We start from the raw sequence: 24,683 nt of genomic DNA, 5'->3' as shown, positions 1-24,683 counted from the left end.
TCCCTCCAGCCTGGCCCTTATATTCAGGCCACCAGGTTTACACAAAGAGACCGCCCAGCTGCTAGCTGGTAAAAGGCTCCCGGGGTCTCACGTGGTCCTTGACAGCTGCGTAATTCAGTGCAGAAGCCGTCCATGCAATTACATGTCCCTGTAGATTACAGTGTAATTACATGGAGGAGACGGAAAAATAATTGCTTGTAACTTACACTGTGGTTGAGAAGGCATAAATAATCACGTGTGCACTATGTAATGCTGTGTGATCACTTTGCCACGACTGTGTCACCGCTGCCACATATTTAGATGATCAGCAGTGAGTGACTTCAGAAGAAAAAAAAAAACAAAACACAAAGTTTTTTGTAAACTGAAATGTAAAGAACCGAAGCCCTGACAGCTACACCTTGCCTTTTCAGAGCATTGCCTCCGGAAAATTTTTATAAGCCCTCCCCAGCTCCAAACTGCAGGCACAATGGGAGTAAAAGCGAGTAGTGTGATAAAGTGTTGCTTGATATGCACATTTCAATTTGGCTGGTGCCCTCTGGCCCCAATTTCCCAGACCCTGACTTTTGATCTCTAGAAAAGTATAGATAAAACTATCCAAGTTTTTAAAAATTCAACCTAATGCAGAAATGATAAATGATAAATCCAAGTTTTTAAAAATTCAACCTAATGCAGAAATGATCTCTAGAAAGGTATAGATAAAACTATCCAAGTTTTTAAAAATTCAACCTAATGCAGAAATGATAAATCCAAGTTTTTAAAAATTCAACCTAATGCAGAAATGATCTCTAGAAAGGTATAGATAAAACTATCCAAGTTTTTAAAAATTCAACCTAATGCAGAAATGATATTTAAAATTTAACTTTTAAATTGTTTTACATGTTTAATTCATAACATCCTGGATATGATTTGCTAAGATTAAATCCTAATTCCCTTCAGCAACAATTCCTCAGTCTCATTCATTGTTTTAAATAAAAAAATGGAAACATTCTATGTCCAAACAACAACATGTAATTTTAAGGAACTCTGCTGTATATGGGTAATTTATGCATAATTCACAATCAGCTTAATCTACTTAGGGATAGAGTGGGGAAAGTGTGTATATCTTTGCATGTTTTCTTCCAGATTTAAGAGTAGTGTTGTTTGACCTCTTTGTTTTAATAGCTCTTGTCTCAATAATTGGTGAAGCATGAGAATAACTCCAGTATTAAGTTAGAAGCTTTGGAATCCCATTTTAAGGTCCATTTTGATAAGATATTAAATTTATTCTTAAAAAATAATGATCTTTCCATTGGCGAATACAGCATTCTAATTATTTTAGAAGAGCAATACAAATTCCTACAAGAAACTCAAGCTTAATCTCTCTTTCTAAAGGAGGCTGACATAGAAAATCGTTAGTGAGCATGGTAGCTGGAATTACAACGAAAACATTGTTAAAACTAGTTTCAAAGCTACATAGTTGAAGAGAAATAAAGATTAACTTCTAAACAAAACCAAAACATTTGAAGCTGTTATTTAGTACGGGGGTTCAGAATCCTTTTTGTGCCCTGAGTCTTGGCAATCTGAGGAAGCCTATGGACTCTTCAAAAAAAAATTTTTTTAATACATCTTTACTGGAGTATAATTGCTTCACAATACTGTGTTAGTATATACCCTGAGAAAACCATAATTCAAAAAGAGACATGCACCACAATGTTCACTGCAGCTCTATTTACAATAGCCAGGACATGGAACCAACCTAAATGTCCATTGACAGATGAATGGATAAAGAAGATGCGACACATATATATAATGGAATATTACTCAGCCACAAAAAGAAACAAAATTCAAAATGTTTTTTAAAACATAAGATAAAATACATACAAATACAAAGGAAACCAATTTTATGAATGTAATTAAACAAAAAGATTTGTGATATAGTAAAACACATAGTTTTTAAAAATTAATGAATTAATATGTGACTATTAAGTTTAAATGAGTCTATTAGCTACTGCATTTCCAAAGTGGTGAGAAACATATATGAGATTTTAAGATACTGTAACCACTGTCACAAAACATGAAAATATCTATATTCTGGTACTGTGATGTGTTGCTCACATTTATTACTGAAAGTAATGCTCTATTCTAGATAGAACTCAGTGACAATAAAAATGTAACTTCCCCCATCCTAATTCACAGATCCCCTGAATTCTACGGGTAGACCCTCTCTGGTTCTGCACTTACTAGGTTGAAGGCACCTGATTTTATACTAGTTCCTAAAACAGATGAAGCACATAATTGTTTTAGTGACAACATTTCATTCTCACAATCCCTGAGATTAAAAGAAAGAGCAGAACTATTTGTTTGTTTTACAAAGTTATTGGGAATAGAAAAACATTTAATGAAGGATCCACCACCTGTTATCCAAGGCAAGAGGGTATCTGGTACATAAAGCCTACTTTTCACAAGTATAAATTGTAAGCAGGATGATAAAACAGTATAGGGAATGATTTTATTTCCTCACACCTTTATTCCTTTACCTACAAAATAAAGCAATTGGAATGGATGACCCTCATCTGATATGCTAATTTTAATCTGTACTAATCTGAAATTGAGACGAGGAGGAAGCTATTTACCCATTCCTTTCTTTCCTCCACCACCAGGCTGCTTATTTAACCACTTCAGTGTTTCCCTTACATTTTAGTACAACTTGACATTTTATATACTGCAGGTACATAACTATAATGCCAACATTTGACCTTTCCAAACTCACTGAAAGATGTGAAATGCTATCTGCTTATATAGTCAGTCATGTTGGCAGGTGAGGGAAAATTCCTTTTCCCATATATAAATACCCCCTTCCACAAGATATTTTCTCCTGAAACTTCTAAGTGCCCATCTCTTGATCATCATGCCATTATTATTTATTGAGCTGTGAGAAGTGGTTTTCAGTACACACAGCAGAGAACAGATTTGCAATTTTAACAAGGCCCACAGATAATAAAAACATAAAGTTTCTTCTTCTAAAGCCAGGACAGAATGACTTTTTAGCCTGCAATATGAATGACTAAATGCTTTCATGTCTGAATTTATACATGGCTGTAAAATATATTCTGACTTTTTTTTTAGTCAGCCCTTTCATTTGTCTTAATTTCCCCAGGCAAAAATTAAACATCCCACATCATGTTCCACTAAAAATGGGAAGTTCAATCAGGCTGCAGCTCCATCTATTTCTTTTTTGACATCTGTCCTGAACACCATGTTCATAGTCGCTTATCTGCTCATGAAAAAATAAAACCAAACTACATCTTAGAATAGCTCCATGTATTTCTGCAATCCTTCCTCCAAATAAGGCAGGCCCATGTCCCTGTGAGGTAAGCAAGGGTGAGAATGACTAATTTCACTTTATAGATTCAGTCTTGTAGTCAATATATTTCTGGAGTTCTTACAATGATCAGTTTGTTTAGGAACATAAAATATGCACAGCACATGCCTTTTCTCAAAGAAGACACATCTAGTTTGGAGCATAACACAAAGAGATGAGTGCAATGCAAGGGACTCTTAAAAGTTAAGAACTGATGTTAAGGAAGTTCTAGAAGAAGGCATGGGAAAAGAAACAATTTCAGCTTTGAGGCATCAGAAAAACTCATTGGCAGTAATTAAATTTGAAAAAGGCTTTGAAAATTAGGAGAAATTCATCAGGCAGAGACTGGAAATGAGCATTGCAAAAAGAGAGAACAGCATAAGCAAGGTTGGTGAGGGGAAGAGACAATATGTATCTAAAGAACTTAAAACTGTTATTATTGAGGGATAAGTTTAGGCTTATTATTCTTTAGGGGCATTTGGGAATATGTGGTTAGATCATGGAGGAATTTAAGTGCTAGAGTTAGGAGTTCGAAATTTAGTTGCTAAGTCATAAAGAATCATGGATATCTTAGGATCTAGGGAATGTCATGCCAGAGTGGGTTTGGGTGAGACTTCTGAAAGCAGGAGGTCAGTTAGGAACTGACCTAACCCTAACCCTAAGCCTAAGGAGGAGATAAGGACTTGAACCAAGATGGTATTGGGAATAGAAAGGAATAAATACCAGAAAGATACGTAAAGTACAAGAAAAAGGAGTGCAAGAGATGTTAAAGGACATGGTCAAGATAATATAGAGTTAGGAGGTGTGGGCGTATCTGTGATTGACCCAGGAAATACAGGTGGAATCCATGAGCAGTGATTTCTATTAACATACTCTTAATGGTCCATTTCCCTGTACAAAGAATCAAGATGACTACAGAATATCTAAGATGTAGATTTCATTTAGAGGCTGCATTTTCAACTAATGTAAATTACAATCCACAGGAAGCTTTGAACTACTGTAAACATTAGAGTGGAAAAAAAAATAAGTAGCACAAGAGGTGAAAAAACAAAGTTATTCAAGAGCATTATGATACAGTGACTACCTGAGGAAATACAAAATATAATTTTAAAAACTAGTGCTATGTCCAAGTAAAAGCATCTAGTGTTAATCATAATCAATACACAGATTTATCATACTAACCGTGAAGACACTTATCTTTTCCCAAGATATATGCCTCGGTGGTGTCATAGTGGACATGCTCCATGGAGAAGACAGGTTTTAACTTCAACCTTCAAAGAGGTTGGGTGACAGGGAGTATAGTTTTCTCAATGAGAAAACAAAGGCAGGCAATAACTATAAGACAAAAAGCAAGGAAATATTGGTCTAAATATAAAAGCTAACTAAAATTTGTTCATGAAGAAGCATAGATTGGAGCACCCAATTGAGCATAAAAAGCAGTGACTGTTTTATCTCTTGGCACTAGAAACACTCTCCAAATAGTAATTCCAAATGATTTTAAGACCTTGTACTAATAGAGGAGCAATTGTAATTATAACTCACTCTTTGGTTCTATCATGAACAAGAATTACTTTATAATTATGTGTTTTCACCTGTGAGACTCAACATATTGAATACATAAAAATTAAAGAAAACTTAACTATAGTTTTGTAATATAATATAAATGTTATCAACCTTGACAACTATCTCTCAGGAAATAGGAAGTAGAAGTGGTGGAAGAAGGTGGTAGAAAAAGTAAGGACAAAAAGTGTATCTAACATAGAATCAAAGAAATATTCATAATTAGGGAAAAATAAAAAAATGTTTAAGTATATAAATTAAAGATGTATGTAGTTAGTCAATGGAATTAAATAAGAATTAAATAGCTACCAAAATCAAAAAGAAGTGGAGTGGAGAGTAGGGTGATATGTAAGAGCTATAACCTTATCTTTCATTTAACAAAAGAATTAGAGAGTTTAAAGTTAATAATTCAAGAATAGCAGTATGACCTCATTATTTAAAGTTATAAAACTAAACACTGGATACACTTGAACAGAAATTTTAAAAGAGATTGCCTCTGGGAAATGAAACTAGGAGAGGGGTTAATTGTGAGGGAAGGGGCAGTTTCTTTTCATGATAACCCTTCTATTTGAGTGTTACTATGTAATATGACAAAATTAATTATAAATTAGTAAAAATGACATCTTAAAATTATAGAATGGAGAGGGATGTTTTTCTCTCTCCAAAGAGAGAAAAACATCTATTTAGCTTTATTATTTTTTTTTTTTTGGCAGTACGCGGGCCTCTCACTATTGTGGCCTCTCCCGTTGCAGAGCACAGGCTCTGGACGCGCAGGCTCAGTGGCCATGGCTCACAGGCCCAGCTGCTCCACGGCATGTGGGATCTTCCCGGACTGGGGCACGAACCCGTGTCCTCTGCATTGGCAGGCAGACTCTCAACCAATGCGCCACCAGGGAAGCCCCATCTATTTAGCTTTTAAATCACAGGGAATCTTTTGGGAAAGGAGTAGAGGAAAGAAATACAAAAAAGACCAGACAATTTTCTGCCAATGCAATTGCCTTTTCTACTGAAGAAAAAGAAATAAAGTGAAGTAGGTAATGAGTTGGTGGAAGGGAGAAGTATAATGGAAGTATTCTGAGTATGAACCTGAGAGAAAGTACTTGAAATTGCAAGGTATGTATGTCTAAAATTATTTGGTCTAAGACAGAAATCTATTTCTGATGACAGCACATGAATAAAAACTCAAAACATGATGCTTGAAGTGGGTCTCAGAAGATTGGTAGATTGCTACATAGATCTCCTAATAAGCACTTATCCTATTCTTTAAAGTCTTTAAAACATATTCACCTGTAAATAGAGTGCAATACCTATTAAATCAGGAATCTCTTCCCTATTTTTAAGCCAAGCCCTATGGAAACCTAAACAGAAAAGATAATCTCTTCTCAGAAGTGGATTGTTGGGTTAAGGAGAACAGGCATTTGTAATTTAGATAGTTGTTGCCAAATGCCTTCCATTGGGATTGCATCAATTTACAATCCCTCTTGCAAGGCATAAAAAAAAGCTTGTTTATCAGCTTTATCAATATAGATTTTGATTTTTGGAAGTTATTCATTGCAACATTGTTTACCATTGAGAAATATTGGAGGCATTCTAAATGTCCACTAATAGAGAAATTATAAAAATTATAATATAATGCACTATAAAAATATATAATGCACTATAAAGAATGAAAAATATTTTAATCTATTGAGATGGAATGATCTTTAAGGTATATTACTAATGAAAATATAAAGTGCAGAAAATGTGTGTCCTATTCTATCTATTGTATAAAGAGGGGAGGGGAGAATAAGAGCCTTTATTCATAGTTATCTGTACATGCATGTATACTCTGCAAGGACATACAAAAACTAAAAGACTACTTTGGTGGCTACCTGTGGAAAGGTGACCGGTAAGGGCTGAGTTGATGGGTACAGAAGAGGAAATGAGACTTTCCCTATATACCTTTAATGTTTTTTCTTTATGAACCTCATAAATGTTCATAAATTACTGAGTCAGGAAATAACACAATACCACTAGGTAGGTCTCTGGACTTGCTGTGGACACTGTGGGCCAGCTCAGAAACTAAAAGCTAATTGGTAATGAATTAATTGAAGATACAAACACTATTCTAGAAATTGGTTATGAATCACTCAAATTAGGGACATTAAGAGGCAAGTACATTATGGTATTCTGGGTATTTTGCTTCCTTTTTCACTTGTTTTTATTATTTGGGTTGATATATTTATTTCCAATATTATTGGATTTTTTCTCAATTCTTTATAAGTTTTTAATGAAACTAATCCATCAGGTTATAATTCAATTTGGGAAATAAATAGACAATAAAATATTTTTGGCACACACAGAATAACACAAAAAGAAAAATACAAGAGGGCAATAATACATTTTATTAAGCTGCATATATTTTATACAGTAAAAAATCTATTTAGTGTTTCTGTTCATAAAATAATCAATAAAAAAGGCTATTACAACTTAATAAAAATGTCATCCAAAATAAGTTGGTACAGATTTTTCAAACACACACAAACTTTCAAAAGTCAAATACTATGAGTGAATATATATGTTTATATACTAAGTGTAGATTTTTTAAGTGACTAATTTTAATAAATTTATAATTGTCTTCACAGTAATAGTTCTAAAAATGAAAAAACTATTAAAAATTTACGAAAATTCAAAACGCTTCTGATAAAATCAGTCAACACAATAGTAACAGACAATTTCCTAACCTAAAAAATATATATTATTTCAGTCCAGAAGCCAGCACCATACTTAACAGGGAATCACTAGAGACATTCCCAGAAATGTCAGGAAAAATACAATGATGTCCATTATCACCACTAGTGTTTAACATTCTACTGAATGTACTCATTATAATTGTATACATGGTTAGACAAGAAAAAAATTAGCATAAAAATTGAAAAAAGGAAGAGGAGGGAAAATCATCACAATTTTCAGATGAATTGACTAAGTAGCAGATGAAACTCAAGGATTCAACTAAAAAAGTTATTGAATAAAGTAGTATTATTTCATGGAAATTAATACTTTCATATTCACAAATAGCAAACATTTAGAAATTCTATTGGAAAGAGCCTATGAACAATGGCAATAGAAAAGGTATATTAGCTAAGAAAAAAGAAATGTGCAAGATCTTTTACGAGGACTCAGTTTTTGCATCCATTTTTACAATTCATTAGGCTTTATCATTTGTTTACAAATCAGAAGCAATCATATTCATATGAAGATGAAAAATAAAATCAATACACAGATGAGAATTATTACATGGGTGTAGCGGATACTCTGATATTAAAAGAATGAAAAAATAGATCCTGATTGAATGGCCTTATTTAAAAAAGCAAAAATCATTTAAAATCAATAGGGAGAAGCAAGAAAGAATCCTGAAATTTAAATGGCAGGGCTGCAAAGTAGAAAGAACACAACCTACCTTAACCATGAAACTTCAAACTGTTTTGGTGAACTTTGCCATCTCTGTTTGGTCAACATCTTAAGAGTTTGTTAACTGCGACTAGATTGAACTGATGGACATAAATATTAAAAGCTACTATCATTTATTAATACATTGCTATGTATCAAGGCATTGGGCTCCTAAAGATTTTACATATGTTTCTTCATAAAATACTTACAATACCCAACATAAATACCAAGAAACCATTATTCTCATTTTGCAGATAAGACACATGAGGCTCAGACAGATAAATCTCTTGGCCAAGGTCATACACAGGATACAAGCAGAGCCTGATCTCCAATTTGGGTCTCTGCCTGACACAGCACACCTGTGTTCTTTCCATGTAGTACACTGCTTTCTATTTTAGTCAACTTCCAATCATTCCTTCACACATCTATTTTTTTTTTTAACCCAGAAGTTCAAAACTAAGAAAAGCAGATTCAAGATTCCTCCCCTAGCCTTCCAGGCAACAAGAAGGATAGGAGACATCAAAGGTATAAAAGACCTAGAAACTCTACAACCTTGAGAGTGGGTTGTAGAGTTACCTAGAAATAACATTTCCTGCATCTTCCCGCAATAACAATACAAACAGAGGAAATGATACACTGACAGCTTTAATCTCAAAAAAAAAAAAAAATTAGAACCCTTTAGCCTCTACTAGCCTATACTAGATCTATCTCTGTTGACAGTCTCCTTTTTTTGCATAATTATTTGTTCTTAGGGCAATGCTATTTATACTGGAAGTATTATTGTTTATTCTAAATATAAGAAGTGATCACTATATTTTTCCTGTTGTAAAAGACAGAATCCCCATTATATCAATAGCATGACAAGCATATCTTAAGTCAGAGGGAGCATTTTTGGATTGGAGCCAAAAGCACCTTCCCAAGAAAAATGCTTTGATGAATTAGGAAATGATCATTTGTGCCTTTATATTTTTCTTGTACCGAATTGTCTTTGATGGGGCTGAACTCTGTAAAGCATTTACAGACTATGTTTATAGGTAGTGGGTTTAATATACAATAATATTTGATTTGATTTTTATTCTCCTCAGCCCCTTTAACCTCTAGACTGTAATGACTTCCATATGGCTAGCCAAGTCTATTTTTAGACTGTTAATTATCCATCGCTATTTTTAGGCCTCTTCTTCCTTTTGGTTGCTGATTATTATAAGACTTAAAAGTGCCTTCTCAAATTTTAACGATGTTGTTTTTCTGCCATATTAGAAGCCAATTCTGTCATTGAATACTCCTCTTTCCCTTCCCAATACCAATCTCCTCCACTTTAATTTTGCTCCCAGCAAATCAGCCAGGACAATATGATTCAATATATTTGTCAAGGAGCTCTAAGTTATGTAATATGTTAGATAAATATCAAATAAGATGCACATTTTCAAAGAGATTCTGCCCATGTGGCTATCATTAAGTTGGAGAATAGTAAAACTGCCCGTTACAAAACTCTGTAAAATTTGGGTTGAAAAATCAAGTTTTGCACATGTGAAGCAACCTATTTAGAATTCTTATTCCTTGCCCTAGACAGATTTTTCTTATTTTAGAATACAAATATGGAACAAAAGTTACCTTAGAGATCAATAAGATGGTCCAATTTCAGCCTTTAGAGACTCTGGCTCTTGCCTTTGAAAATTCCCAAGTATAATAACATCCCAGATTAGTCAGTCTTAATCTGTTCTTCGTCATGTGAAATTGTCAGGTTGTTTTTTTTTCCTTTTCTTGCTGCTTGTGTGAGTGTGTATATATATGTATGTGTGTTTAAAGAATGACGTAGACTAAGAGCACTTGGGATTTTTGCAAATAGCTAAGGTTGAAATCCAGAATCTCTTCTTTCATGTGCTTATTACCTACAGTAAATTAAAAGACATCAATATGTTGTTCTAAGAGTCATGCTGTACTCTAATCAAGTGGCTTTTAGAAATTAGTCTATATCCAAATAGGAAAACAGCAAAGAATGGGCTCTACTCTAAACCCACCCTATGTTACTTTGCAACCTTAAATCTCTTGTCAAAGCTGAATCCAACTGTCCATGTTTGTGGGGGATGGAGGGTTGGGTGTTTTCATTGGGAATAACTGTGAAAGTGGGGAATTAGGCACCACTGTAGTTTATAAAACACGTTTACTGACTGTCTTTGTCATTGCATTTGATGGGATTTTTGTAAATTTTAATTTTATTGGAGCACAGTTGATTTACAACGTTGTGTTAGTTTCAGGTGTACAGCAAAGTGATTCAGTTATACATATACATATATTCATTCTTTTTTAGATTCTTTTCTCATATAGATTATCACAGAATGTTGAGTAGAGTTCCCTGTGCTGTACAGCAGGTCCTTGTTGGTTATCTATCTTGGACCTAGAGATTATCATACTAAGTGAAGTAAGTCAGACAGAGAAAGACAAATATTATATGATATCATTCATATGTGGAATCTAATTTTAAAAAGATACAAATGAACTTATTTACAAAACAGAATCAGACTTACAAATATCGAAAACAAACTTATGGTTACCAAAGGGGAAATGTGGGGGGGAGGAATAAATCAGGAGCTTGGGAAAACCCATGCATTTGATGTTTTTCATTAAATACAATATCCCCTGAAACGTGAAAGAACTCTTCAACAAGGATGAAGTGTATGAAAATGCATCATAAACTCGAAAAGAACTCACAAATAGGAGGAATTACTTTTATTCCCTTTAGGGCTGCAAGAATTCAAAATTTCAATACATTGACAAAGGGCATTTCAACATGAGGACACAGTCATGGCAAAATTTTGAAACAAGGATATGTTTGCTTCTGCAGTTGGCTAATTCATCCTTGGTCTTTTAGAGAAATGTGCTTCAGTGGAACAAAATAACCACATGTCTCTGTGTCCTTTTTATAAAATATTCATCCCACGGGAGGATACCCCTTTAAGAAAGGTATCGAGTGGTCACATGACCTATGTGCCTTACATGGTCCACTTCAGGTGGCGTGGGCTATAATATAAATCTTAAGTGTTTCTTTTAAAAAATTCCTCACCTAAGTCTTCATATGAAAGAGTACATAACACACAACACTATAAAAAGTTACCTGTCATCTGGCTAAACAATCTTTCCAGGACTGATCTGAATTAAAACCTGATAAGGCATTAATCCAAAAAAAGAAGGAAAATAAAAGGGGAGTTGGGAATTCTATCTTTGTTTGACTTAACTCTGGGAAAAACAGTCCTCGTTTTGTAAATTTAAGATTTCTAGTAAGGAATGTTTTAGAATAAAATACCTTATTACAATATCTTACTTTAAATGAAAATTTAAATCTGCCCCTTGACAAAAACCCAAGGAGATGATACAGACACCAAAGAGAAAATTTTAACATTTTATTTCTAACCTACCTGTCCATTAAAAAACATAATAGGGCTTCCCTGGTGGCGCAGTGGTTGAGAGTCCGCCTGCCGATGCAGGGGACACGGGTTCTTGCCCCGGTCCGGGAAGATCCCACATGCCGCGGAGCGGCTGGGCCCGTGAGCCATGGCCGCTGAGCCTGCGCGTCCGGAGCCTGTGCTCCGCGACGGGAGAGGCCACAGCAGTGAGAGGCCCGCGTACCGCAAAAAACAAAAACAAACAAACAAAAAACACATAATAAACATAAAAAAGAGTGAGTTTAGGTCTAAATTTAATCTGTAAGAACAAAATGCATGACTAATAACTTTCTTAGATTTTAACTTCTCTGTTTATACAGCAAGGATAAAATAGACCAATTTTCATTTTGACTGCACAGAGCATGATTTATTGCACAATTCAGCTTTGTTGTCATGTATTTTCTGTCAGTGGTCCACTGGGTGAAATCCCCAATTACAGGAATATTAATTTATGCATCCATTTATCTAGCAAATATTTAGTAATGCTCTATAATCCAAAAATCAGCACAAGGAATCATTGGAGAAATTAAGGCAATTTCAGAAAAAGATTGAGGAAGCTTCTGGAGCAGTATACTGCCCCTAAGAAGAAATGGAGGCATACTGTAGAATCACAATGATAATTATACCAGTTGCGATTACTTAAGAAGCTTCTATGTCGTTTATAATTTATCAGTATTTCTAATGCTCACAATTACCCGGTGAGATATGTATTATTATTCCCTTCTTTACAGTAATAACTAATAACTAATGCATAGGATTTGGTAAACCAAATAAAGGACAGTGACAGGTTTCAAACTTAGGTCTGTCCTCAAGTCTGTGCCTTTTCCACTACACAATACTATTACTGTAAAAATAAATATGTTATGGCTTACTGGTCACATACTCTATAATAGACACTCTACTAAGTGCTTTAATTATTTTATCTCATCTAATCCTTCCAACAAGCCTGTGAATTAGGCACCATTATCATCATGTCCATATTTATTATAGGTGATGAAACAGAAACATGGAGACATGGGCCAAGGTCACACAGGACGAAGGGAATTTGGAATGTGAACATACGTATCTGGCTACAAAATCCTCATTTATACTGCCTTCCCAACAATAGACATGATAGATGTAACTGCATGATGATAACGCCAGTATGAAGTTGGAAGTGTGATTCTGGTGTGCTAAATTATCTTGCAATGAACCATATTTCTTTCCTCCAGGACAGAGACAGTAGCATCTGATTGCTTGACATATCAAATCCAAACACATCTATGACATATGCGAGGTTCACTGCCATACCCACCCCAGCCCAGATCCCATCAACTTTATTTCTCAGCACTGCTCCCTTCCAGAATTTCCCAAGATCCACTCTATGGAATATCAACGTGACTCAAGATGACTGAACAGTGTCCTAGTGGCAAAAGATTTCGTAGTCACAGAAGTTTGGGAAATGCTCAGCTCCACACCTTGTTTTTGGGGGATTGTTTTATTTAATTTTTATAAATAGCAGTACTTCTCGGGGATCTTTAATCTAATGTAGGCTATGAACTTCTGAATTCTGAAAATAATATGCAAATTTCTCAAAGTTATTTAATCCCCAAACTTTATCTACTTATCTACTGTTCATAGGATGTTAATTTCTGCAGGACCACAGTCAAGTATATGTTAGTCTATGTGTCCACACTTACTTATTTATGCTCTTGAGCCCTGAGCTCTCTCTCTCTCTCTCTCTCCCTATTCTCTATCCATGAAATGCCTTTGTCTTTTTCCTCTGTCAACCTAGGTCTTTCACCTCTTGTTAAATCGCACTCAAAATCTCTCCTGGAGAAAACCATCCCCGATGCATTTTACCTGTTGTCTTCCTGTTTGATTCTCACAACACCCATACTTTTTCTGTAAAAGGTTATTTACAGTGTCCTGTGACTAAGGCAGGTATACGCATCTTTAACCAAAGGAGTGTTCTATATGAATTTAAGAAACATCATTCGGCTTTTTTTAAAAGTAATTTGCTGTGCCTCTATCGTGAAATATCCAAAGAGGATAAACTGTGGACTGTAGGTTCCTTTCCAGGAGAGGTGTCTTCTCTTTCGATGTTGTCTCCCCAGGCCCTGGCAAAGAGCTTGCCATAAAACAGGGGCTCACCATATTTGCCCCAACTTTAAAAAGCAAATTTTTTTCTTAGGAGAGATAGAACTATATCTAAATAACCATGATATGAGGCAGCAAGTCATGTTAGAAGGACGATCTCTGGGGTTTTTGTTTTGTTTTGCATTGTGTTGTGCTGTTTTATGGGAGGCTGGGTTCCCCTAGAAAGCAGAGGCTGAGACAAGAACCTGTGTGCAAATAGTTTATTTGGGGAAATGATACCAAGAATGGGAGGAGAAAACTGGGAAATTTTGGTCCATAGTGCATTGACCACTGCTCTGACCACCTGGGGCTCAACTCCACTGGCAAAATTTGAAGAGCCTGAGAATGGGCTTCAGAATGGTCTGCTCAAGAGATGCACTAGCTTTTGTCCCCCATTGGCTAAGGGCTGCCCCACAGGGTGTAATCATCTGGCCCTTCCAGGCAATGCACATTTTGAGTACTTTGAGGTTCTCGTCCCAGGGCAGAAAGCAAGAAATATGTGATGTAGCTGAGGCGGACACCATCAAATTAAGCCTGCCCAAAGCCAGATGCATCAGAAATGATTAGAGATGAAGGTGGACTGAGGGTATGAGAGAGTGCCCAAGAGATGGCTGGCTTTATGTCACATCTGCTTTCACTCAACAAAGCACTGCCCCTTTGCAAGCCCTGCCTGGTGAATGGCATGGGCAGCTGAAAGAGTCTTACCTAGGCCAACAGCAGTAGAAGAGCATTGGATGAAAACCTCTGAGAAAGAGAAACAGTATTTCAGAATGACATTTAGCAAACAATTGCAGCAAACAAGTTGGCGGATGCAAGTACTTCTGTATCACTGATTCTGTTTTGTGTTAACAGCCAAATACTTGTATGAAAAAGTGCATGATCTTATCTTACCTGCTATTTGATAGTCAAGAAAAGTCCTAAAAGCAAAAAAAAAAAACATCAGGAGAGAATAAGAGAGAGAAATCCTCCAGAAGGGAAGAAACATCAGAAAAACACATGAGAGCCTGCAAGGACCCAAAAGTGAGAAAGAGAATAAAAAAACAAAAAAAAAAAAACCTTGCTGCTTATCCTTAATCACAAGTGACTTATTTAAATAGACAAAATGACAGGTTGCCCTCTATCTATTTTAACTGCCAAATCCTATCAGCAGGGTGTGATTATCTCCCAAGACCACCTTCTGTGGGGGGTAGGGGGGGTCTCAAGCCTGCCCTGAGAATCCCTGGCATTTCTTCCTCCATCCAGAAATCCGGAATCCTTCTAAGGAAACATTTGTGGCCATTAAACCAATTGGAGTTGAACCCATGTACTAAAGGTTGACAGGACAATTTATTAATGTGCTATATAACCAATTCTGGATTAAAAAAGAAGGTCTGGCACAGATTTTTTTTCTTCTTCTTTTTTTTTTTTTAACTTTTACAAGATGTTAGTACCTTTGAGATCTCTATCTAAAGGAAGACAAATAGCAGTTTCTGGCCTAGAAATTCCTGTTCTTAATTTAAAGAAATTCATCTTTTATTTCAAAAACAAAATTAGAAGTAATTAAGCCCCTGGAAAATTTAACTAAAATTGTCCCATGAGTTAAAAAGAAAGAGAGCCAGGAACATTATAGAATAGCAGATATACGTTCTGCAACCACATAACCAAAAAGAGCTAAAGTTGTTCCTTCAAATTAAAAAAAAAAGCCACAGTCTTATGAGCCAGCCTTTTACAGACAGATAAGTAAATAATTAAACTTTTCAGTGTGTGTTTGCTTGCTTAATGGAACAATTTTCCAGGTAAAATGAACTAAGTGTGTGCGTGTGTTTCTTATCTGAGAGAATAGAATATGTTGTAATGGCTTTTTATTTTCCAAAAAATTAACTTGGGAGGGCAGATATAAATATCTGTGAAGAATTAAGAAGTAAATAAACCTGCTATTTACTGAATATGTAAAAATTTTGTTCTATGCATTCAGCCTCAGCAATTTCCAGGATAAAATCCAAACCAAGGCAAATGACTTTATGTATTAATTCAAACCTTTAAAGATGTATACCTTTTCACATCAATCAAAGATGTGTCTTGAGTTAAATTCCCAAGAAGCTTGCTCTGCAAATCAGAAATTCATTTTCTGAATCATCCAAACATAAATGTTTAAAATCTTTTGTGAATAAAATTATAGGATTCCCAGGCATTAATTGGATAATTGAAATCTCTTAAATCAGTGATTCAGGCTACCCTTTTGGATTCAAATGGTTCTCCAGAGCAAGGAAAATCTCTTAGACTATGATATAATGCCATCCTATTGCTCTGGCCTTGCCTAAAATATATTATCCATGAACCATCATAATTTTTCCCTTAACTATACAATTTAGCATTCCAGGCATTAATCTCTGTTGGATTAACAAAGAAAACACTTCATATTAAAGCAATGAAAAGTTGTTTATGTTGAAAATGATGAAAAGGAAATTTTCCAATATTTTAACTTTTCAAGTCCCTGGTCTATAAAGAAAACATCCCAAGATAAAATGACATTTCACTTATCCTAAGTAAAAGGAGGGAAAACACACACACACACACACACACACACACACACACATACACACACACATACACACACACACACACACACACAAGGGAAAGCACAATACATCCTATGTGGACTTCAGGGTGTTTTCTTTGTTCTTTTTAGTTCAAGATGAAACAGCTGTTCGGTGTTTAAAATAGCATCTCACATTTAGATCTTTTTTCGCGTCAAAAGGAAGCTATCTTATCCTTCCAGTTTGCCAATGAGGAGTAAACACTCATTTCCTACATATATTATTCATAATGCAGACTTGTGAACTTTTGCATCCAGAGTTGGACTCACCTCTGTCCTACTCGGTTTTGAACCTTCCTTCCCCTGACCTCATCAATGACCAGAGTAACCTGAAGGTCATCTTTTCCTTTAATTCATTTTTTAAACACTCATTTCCTTATTACAATCCAGCAGCTCTGACTAATCCAAGGGTTGCTCCTATAAAAGGTGGAGATGACAGTTATTTTATGACGTTTTATCAGTGGGCTGATATGAGTGTCTCAAAAGAAACTTCTTAATGGCAGTGAAATATTTACAAGGGTCTCATGTTTCCACTCCTTCATTCAGAGCGATGGTTCTGTAAGTACCTGCCAATTTGATTTGAAAATCACATCTTCTTTCTTGGGAAAAAAAAAAAAAAAAAAAAAAAAACTTTTATAACTAGCAGATCTCAAGCTGATAAATCTAAGTAGCTTGAAACAAGCTCAAAGACCCTTAAGGCACAAAGGCAGAAAGATGTATCTCTTTCAAAGGTGTCCTTTAAAATAAATTTTCTGCCCTTAATTTTGGGAAGATTTTGAAACCTGTCACACTAAAACTGAATGGCCCACTTAGGTTCAATGCAAGCTCCACCCTGCCCAATTCTCAGCTCCATTACTGATTTAAAAAAATAAAAAGTAAGTGCCTATTAAATTAAAATGTCCCCCGAAAAGAAAACAACTACTAGAATATAGGAATACAAGAAGAAACCAGGAATTTTTCTTCTCTCACATATTCAGGTGGCACTGCAGAGAGATCATAATGGGGTTATTATATTTTGTTTTTCTAGAAATACAAATAGTTTCAAGACCTGTATTCAAATTATAAACCTCTTTATTGAAATGTTAAAGCTGGGAAACAGTCATACAGTGCAAAGAACAAACTTTGGAAATTAACTAGTTGTAATCCATCAGGTTATAAAATCACTGAGGCCCAGAGAGATTAAAGGTCTGATCCATTGTAAATCAGTAAGATTTTGCTATTTGTTGAATGAATTATGTGATTGCTCTGTCACTCTCTTGAATAAGAGAGAGCCTGGGACACTGGAAATAAGCCAGAATAATCAGAATTTTCAATTCAATTTTTTAAAAATTTTAACATTGAGATAATTGTTTATTCATCCTAGACTAGTTAAAACTGAAACAGCTAAAGGATGAGGGTTTTTTCATTTTCCAATGAGTTATTTTGCTTCATGTATGATGCCCTCAAACTTTATACAGTTCTACTAAGGAAAAGATCTTGTCCATTATTCCATATTTCCTGCCTACTTTTGAGTATTTGTTCATTCAAATATAGCTTTCATATCCTCTAAGCTCCTCTATGAAGCCATTTCTTTTCACAACAAATGATCTGAATTTTATCTCCAGACATTTTAGGAGTTTGTAAAACATGAATATGACAATAGTCAAAAGAGAATGGGAATTCATTTCACAATGATGTGTAACCTTTCCCTTTTCCCATCTTTAAATACCACTGTTTTCTTCTGGCTACCAGTGCTGGGCTTTTATTCCCTATTTCTCATTTTGCCCACTAAGAAAATGGGGCAGAATCTAAAAGAATGGGCCATATCTGAGATCTGGCTGGTTCCCACCCTATGGAGACCCTGTCTCGCCCACGCAAGTGGCACTCCATAACCTCACTTCCACTGACATTTTTTTTTTTTTTTGCATCTTAGAAAAACTGGACACTAGGAAGTATGTATACCCCCAGGATCTTGAATTTATCCAATCAGGCCTTACTCAGCAGCTCAATGTCTTAACGACCCTGGCAAAATGACATGGGTCATATTTTCACATGGATGAACTGTTCTCAGACAATTTCTCCAGTGTATGAGGCACAAACAGGCTTTTCTTCAACATCAGGCATGCATGTCTTCCCCGCCTCTTGCTTTATAACAAACATATGTATTGTGGCCAGTGCAAGAGAAATTCTATTCCCCATTAATGTTTGAGTTTCTCTCCTACTCAACCCCTTTCTTTACCCCCTTCAGATGTCTCTCTCTCTTGACATTTCAAGATATCAAAAAAGTGAAGGATCTCTGTCCTGATTTTTTTTCTTTTTCTTTTTGCCTGTGGAGATAGATAACAATGTGTAGCCAATTCATTTTCCCCTGCACTCTTTCTACATAGGAATCTGAGGCAAGAAGGAGTATCAGTTACCATAGTCATCTAGGCACTTAAAAATCTGCACCTTCTTCCTCCATGGAAGAGATCATTGCTGTTTGGAGCCACTCCATTTCATGAGATGCCAAGTTTGGGGCATTGTTACAGATTAAAATTCTAGATATAACTATACCATAATTGCTGCTAGTCCTGCTTTCAAAAAAGAATGACATCCCCCAATAATCCCCAAATGTATCACCATTTGACATCTAAATAATACAACATCCTATACTGCACTATTGCACATAGTAGATAATCCATAAGTATTGTTGAATAAATGAATAAGTGAAGAGGAATCAGACAAGCAGGAATTTCTTATTTGTTTTTCAGTTATACCACATGATCATTTCTTATAAATTTAAGTAACTCTGAAACATTCCTTCTTGGAAAAAGAAAAGTTTAGTTCTTTAGAGGAAAAGATAGTGTAAAATATGTCACAGGGAATCAGACTGTTTACTCCCAAAAGTAACGAAAAAGAAGATTTTCCCATGACGTCATGCAGACAATGTGTTTCAAAAGATCATCCATCAGGAGCTGACTGAGTGCATGTACTTGATGGTTCGACTTGGCTGTCATTCAGTACCCTTGTTCACAAACTCTTTCTTTCATTTCAGTTTCCTTCTAATGTCAGCATGATTAATAATAGGAAACTGGTCCACAGAATCATTGATCTGAATGGGAAAGGAAAGACAGTTGTCAGCTTTATAAGAAGTTATCGATTTCTTCTCCAAAAGATAATTTGTTATGAAAAGATTGAAGGATCATGCAAGACCATCTCTCAAAAAGAAATTACAAAGTATGAAATCCAAGTGATGATACTGGAAAAAGAGTCTCAAGATCCTTTGTGGCTATACTACACTTATCAGTGTGTTCTGTTTGAATTGTGTCTGGAGTTTATTTTCTGGATATAGGCATTTGCATCTGTTTTGAAATAATCCCCTGATAGGTTTCCCATCATCAGTTTAATGACCCAAATTTTATGACCCTCTGGGGGCCTGGAACACTGGGAGGTGCTTTAATATCAGTTGTGAAAAAGAAAAAGAAAAAGATCGCATTTCTGTCTGCTCGAAACAGAGAAATGCCTTAATGGCATATCCTGTTTTTTCAATACCCACCCTACCCATGAGCAACTTTTGACCTTTCTAGGAAAGAGTGTGAGTACAATCTAATTCTTTCCCAATGATAAAAAGAAAATGATTGTTGGAAGCCAAGATAATTACTGGAGAATTCAAGAAGCCAATGAATTCTTCACCACATTTTTTAGAACAAAGGTGTACAGTCTACCTGGGGAACGACATGAAATAATCTGAACACCTTTAAGATAACAGTCCTGAAATATGTAAATCAAGGGAGAAGTCCATTTTCAATGTTCTTTTCAGTTCTAGTAGTTCATTAATGTTTCTTTGTAATAATAACATGAATGTGGGGTTCAAGCACACTCATCCAGGTGGTTATAAATTATCACAGGAGTTCAAGAGTGGTGTGATGGTAACAATTGCTTGTCCATATCTCTGAACTAGACATGTCTCAGCCGACATGGCCAGAAGGTGGAAATTGAATCCATGAAGGATTGCTGCAGTAGTTTTATAAGTGCAACAAAAGATACAAACAATAAATGCTGGAGAGGGTGTGGAGAAAAGGGAACCCTCTTGCACTGTTGGTGGGAATGTAAATTGATACAGCCACTATGGAGAACAGTATGGAGGTTCCTTAAAAAACTAAAAATAGAACTACCATATGACCCAGCAATCCCACTACTGGGCATATACCCTGAGAAAACCATAATTCAAAAAGAGACATGTACCACAATGTTCATTGCAGCTCTATTTACAATAGCCAGGACATGGAAGCAACCTAAGCGTCCATCGACAGATGAATGGATAAAGAAGATGTGTCACATATATACAATGGAATATTACTTAGCCATAAAAAGAAACGAAGCTGAGTTATTTGTAATGAGGTGAATGGACCTAGAGTCTGTCATCCAAAGTGAAATAAATCAGAAAGGGAAAAACAAATACCGTATGCTAACACATATATATGGAATCTAAAAAAAAAAAATTGGTTCTGAAGAACCTAGGGGCAGAACAGGAATAAAGATGCAGACTGCAGATGTAGAGAATGGACTTGAGGACACGGGGAGGGGGAAGGGTAAGCTGGGATGAAGGGAGAGAGTGGCATGGACATATATACACTACCAAATGTAAAATAGGTAGCTAGTGAGAAGCAGCGGCATAGCACAGGGAGATCAGCTTGCTGCTCTGTGACGACCTAGAGGTGTGCGATGGGGGGGGGTGGGAGGGAGGCTCAAGAGGGAGGGAATATGGGGATATATGTATACCTATAGCTGATTCAGTTTGTTATAAAGCAGAAACTAACACACCATTGTAAAGCAATTATACTCCAATAAAGATGCTAAAAAAAAAAAAGATACTAATGGTAACACAGATACCTTGTGTTACCCTGAAACTCCCCCATATTAACTTCAAAATGTCCCCAGAGTACTCTTTGTCAAGTGAGAGGGAAACTGCTCACTGCCTGAGATCCCCACCTTCCAGGTCTCCAACACAGCCAGACAGAACATCATGCAGTTACTATCCAGAGTTGTAAGTTGTGGCTGGCAAAATGGCCAGAGCCTACAGAAATGATTTCTTCAGAGAGCTCACAGTAAGGAGAACAGGGCAAACAAGCGCTTGGGCCCTTCTTCCGTAACACCTGCAGCTAAGCACACACTGGGAAGTCAGAATAACTCAGAGCCCTTCTTCAGAAAGTCACTCTGTTGTCCTGTTTCCTCCCCTATAAAGCAATGATCAGACCACTAGAGTAGTGTACGTGTAGAGTCACAAGCAACAAGGATTTGTGTCCCACACAGTTTGATTCCCTCTCAAAAGTCATGAAAAAGTGTATATCAGGCAAATATGGAAAGTCATCTGGCTGAATTCTTAAAAACATTGACTACGTTAAATATTTTTCAATTCTTGTTTATTAAAGTCATCACCCTCGGAGATTCCAGCACAGTATGTCTGTTGATACAAAAACTTGGGAATTCCTTTTCAGGGGTCAGATGGTTTTTTCAATATTCTGCACATTGGTCAGTCTTCAAATGTGAACCTGGTTTTTGTAAGTGAACAGGCATCATTAAGTATCAATTGTGTAAATAAAGCGGGTGATGAAAGTGGGCAAAACTACAAATTTGGATCAAAAATGAAGTATGACTATAAATATAACACAACTGATTTTCCTCTGCTGATCACCAGCCAAGCCTGAGGGCAATTCCAAGGTTGAAGCTATGGATGAGAGGGTGATCTGACAGGGACAGCTGTCATCCATCAGCCCATTGACCTTCAGGGTTAATTCACCTGATCTGGCTGGATGACTAAGGGTCATGTCCACTCGCCCTCACTACCCCATGGGCATCTCTTTTGAAACTCCTTGAATGATAATAAAAAGAAAAGGAGAAGAGAGCCTTTCTTTCATCAGGAGTGGCTATTCATTCTTTCACCAAATGTTTATTGGGTTTCTTCTATATATCCAACATTGTCTAGTATGTGCTGGGGAACAAGACAGATTAGACTCCTACGCTCAGAGTAAGGACTCAGAGAATAAAAAGGAAGCAAAATTAGCAAAAGTTGTAAATGGCAATACATGTAATGAAGAAAAATAGGGGGACATCAGATAAAGAAAGCCATTACATTAGGAGATTAGACAGAGCAGGCCTCTCTCTGAGAAGGTACCATTTCTGCTAAGATCTCAGTCATAAAAAGGTACCAAAGAAAATCACGGGGAGGATTTTCAGGCTGAGGGAATGGCAAGTCTAGAAGTTCTAAGATAGGATGAGCTAGGTGGGTTTTTTTGAACTTAGTAGTCAAGTACCACATGTCAGAGTATAATGAACAAGTCCTATTATACACATAAGTAGCTGTATTCTCCTGCCACAAGCATTCTGGAAAGTCACTGGCATTCTCAAAATGTTTTGACCAAAATCAACATCTGAGCAGTTAAGTATGGACCTTCACAAGGTAACCACTTGGAAAGGGACAATACTCCCATGAATAGAAATATTCTCTAGTGTTAGAATGAAAATGAGAGATTCCATCAGAGTCATATCAGTAGACGTTTAAAACGTTTTAAAGAAGACGACAGTGGCCAGTATGTAATTTGGGATTTTTTTCTAGGCCTACACATTACTTCCTGCTCAGGCAAGCTTGAGAAGATGGGATCAAGGGAGTTTTGTGGTCCAGTGAGCAAAGGATGGGAAAATCAGAAAGATTCTGAGTTATAATCCCAGTTGAGCTACCAGGTGACCTTTAGGCAAGTCATTCGACCTCCCTATGCCTCATGCTCCCAGCTGGAAAATTGGATAAGACCAGCAGGATATCACTGAAAACCAGATGCTACACCAAACCCAAGCTTTCCCAGCTAAATAAATTACCACGAAAGAGACAGGGGGGCGGGGAAGGAGGGGCAGTGTCCAATCTATCAGCCTATGTGAAATGTACAGTTAATGACATTTGGCCATTCTTTATATTTAAAAGTTATTCATCTCTCCCATATTCATCAAATCAGATTAATAAAATGAGTAGTTCAAACAAGAGTACTATTTCCTGAAATACTTAGAGATGTCATTCTAGCTGGAATCTTCTTTGCCACAGCAGATTTGCAGGTTAATAACTGCTACAATTCCAGTCTTGCCTCGTTACACCTTCCCATGACAAGTCATGCCAGTGTCAATGACACACAGCTAGAACAACAAAGAGAAGTCCGAAACAGGAGTTTATTTCCCCATTTTTCAAACAAAGTAAACTTGCAGTTTCTATGTGAAACTGAACAATGATGTTTTGTGTCTGGGTATTAATACTTTATTTAAATGGAGAGCAAAAATCCCATCACTCATTAGAATGTTTCATCTATATCAATAATGAGAAACTTTTTGTTTACGAAGACCAATTTAAGAAATGCAAACATTTCTTAAAGTGGGATTTTTTTTTCAGTTTAAATTAAAACACCTTTATTAAGTCTTATGGGAAAAATATATATACTCGTTCAGTTAAATTATCTACTTTACTGAGTAAAAGAATGTTGCTCAAGAAACTGACACTGCTTTACCTTGATGATAAAGTTAATATTTGAGTATATTTTAAAAACTAACAATGTTTTAATTCTACATGAAATTGGATCATCATCTGCATGGAGACCTGTTCAACACAGGTGTATATCATTGAAACCATCTGCACGCTTAGGAATATCCAGGTGCCTGGTTTAATTTTTAAATTTCCACTTGGATATTTTTGATGTCATGTGGACATTCATAGAAAGGAGATTAATTAAGCAAGCTGAAGGTACTGAAAATACTGCTCTGGGTGCCAGCATATGCCTAACATCACTCCAAAGGATTATACACATAGAGTGTATGTGGAATGAAAAATCATTTATTAATTAAGTGGGGACTTGGGGGGAAAGCAATGACATCATCTAGGATTGGGCTGTCTCTGAATATGACAGCTTTTGTGTGGTTGCTTTCCTTTGAGCTCAGCCAAGTGATACTCCAGGCAGATGCTAAGGTTGCTTTGTTTTGTTTTTAAATTAAATGTTGCTGCTGCTTCTTTGATCTTAATCCTGATAAAAGTATTTTTTCACCTTAGAGCAAGTTTTTGTTTCTTTAAAAATTCCATGGACAATATTGATGATGGGATGAGTGGCTGAAGCTTATGCAACTAAGTGACCTTGGTAAGGTCACCTAATAGCTCAGAGACACGTTCTCACTCATTTATAAAATGAAGGTAATAAAATGTTCTCAACAGACTTTAATAAGGATCACCAAA

The sequence above is a fragment of the Phocoena sinus genome, chromosome 15, assembly GCF_008692025.1.
Source record: "Phocoena sinus isolate mPhoSin1 chromosome 15, mPhoSin1.pri, whole genome shotgun sequence".
Lineage (NCBI taxonomy): Eukaryota > Metazoa > Chordata > Mammalia > Artiodactyla > Phocoenidae > Phocoena > Phocoena sinus.
The sequence above is the reverse complement of the archived record's forward strand: the minus strand, read 5'-3'. Positions refer to the sequence as shown.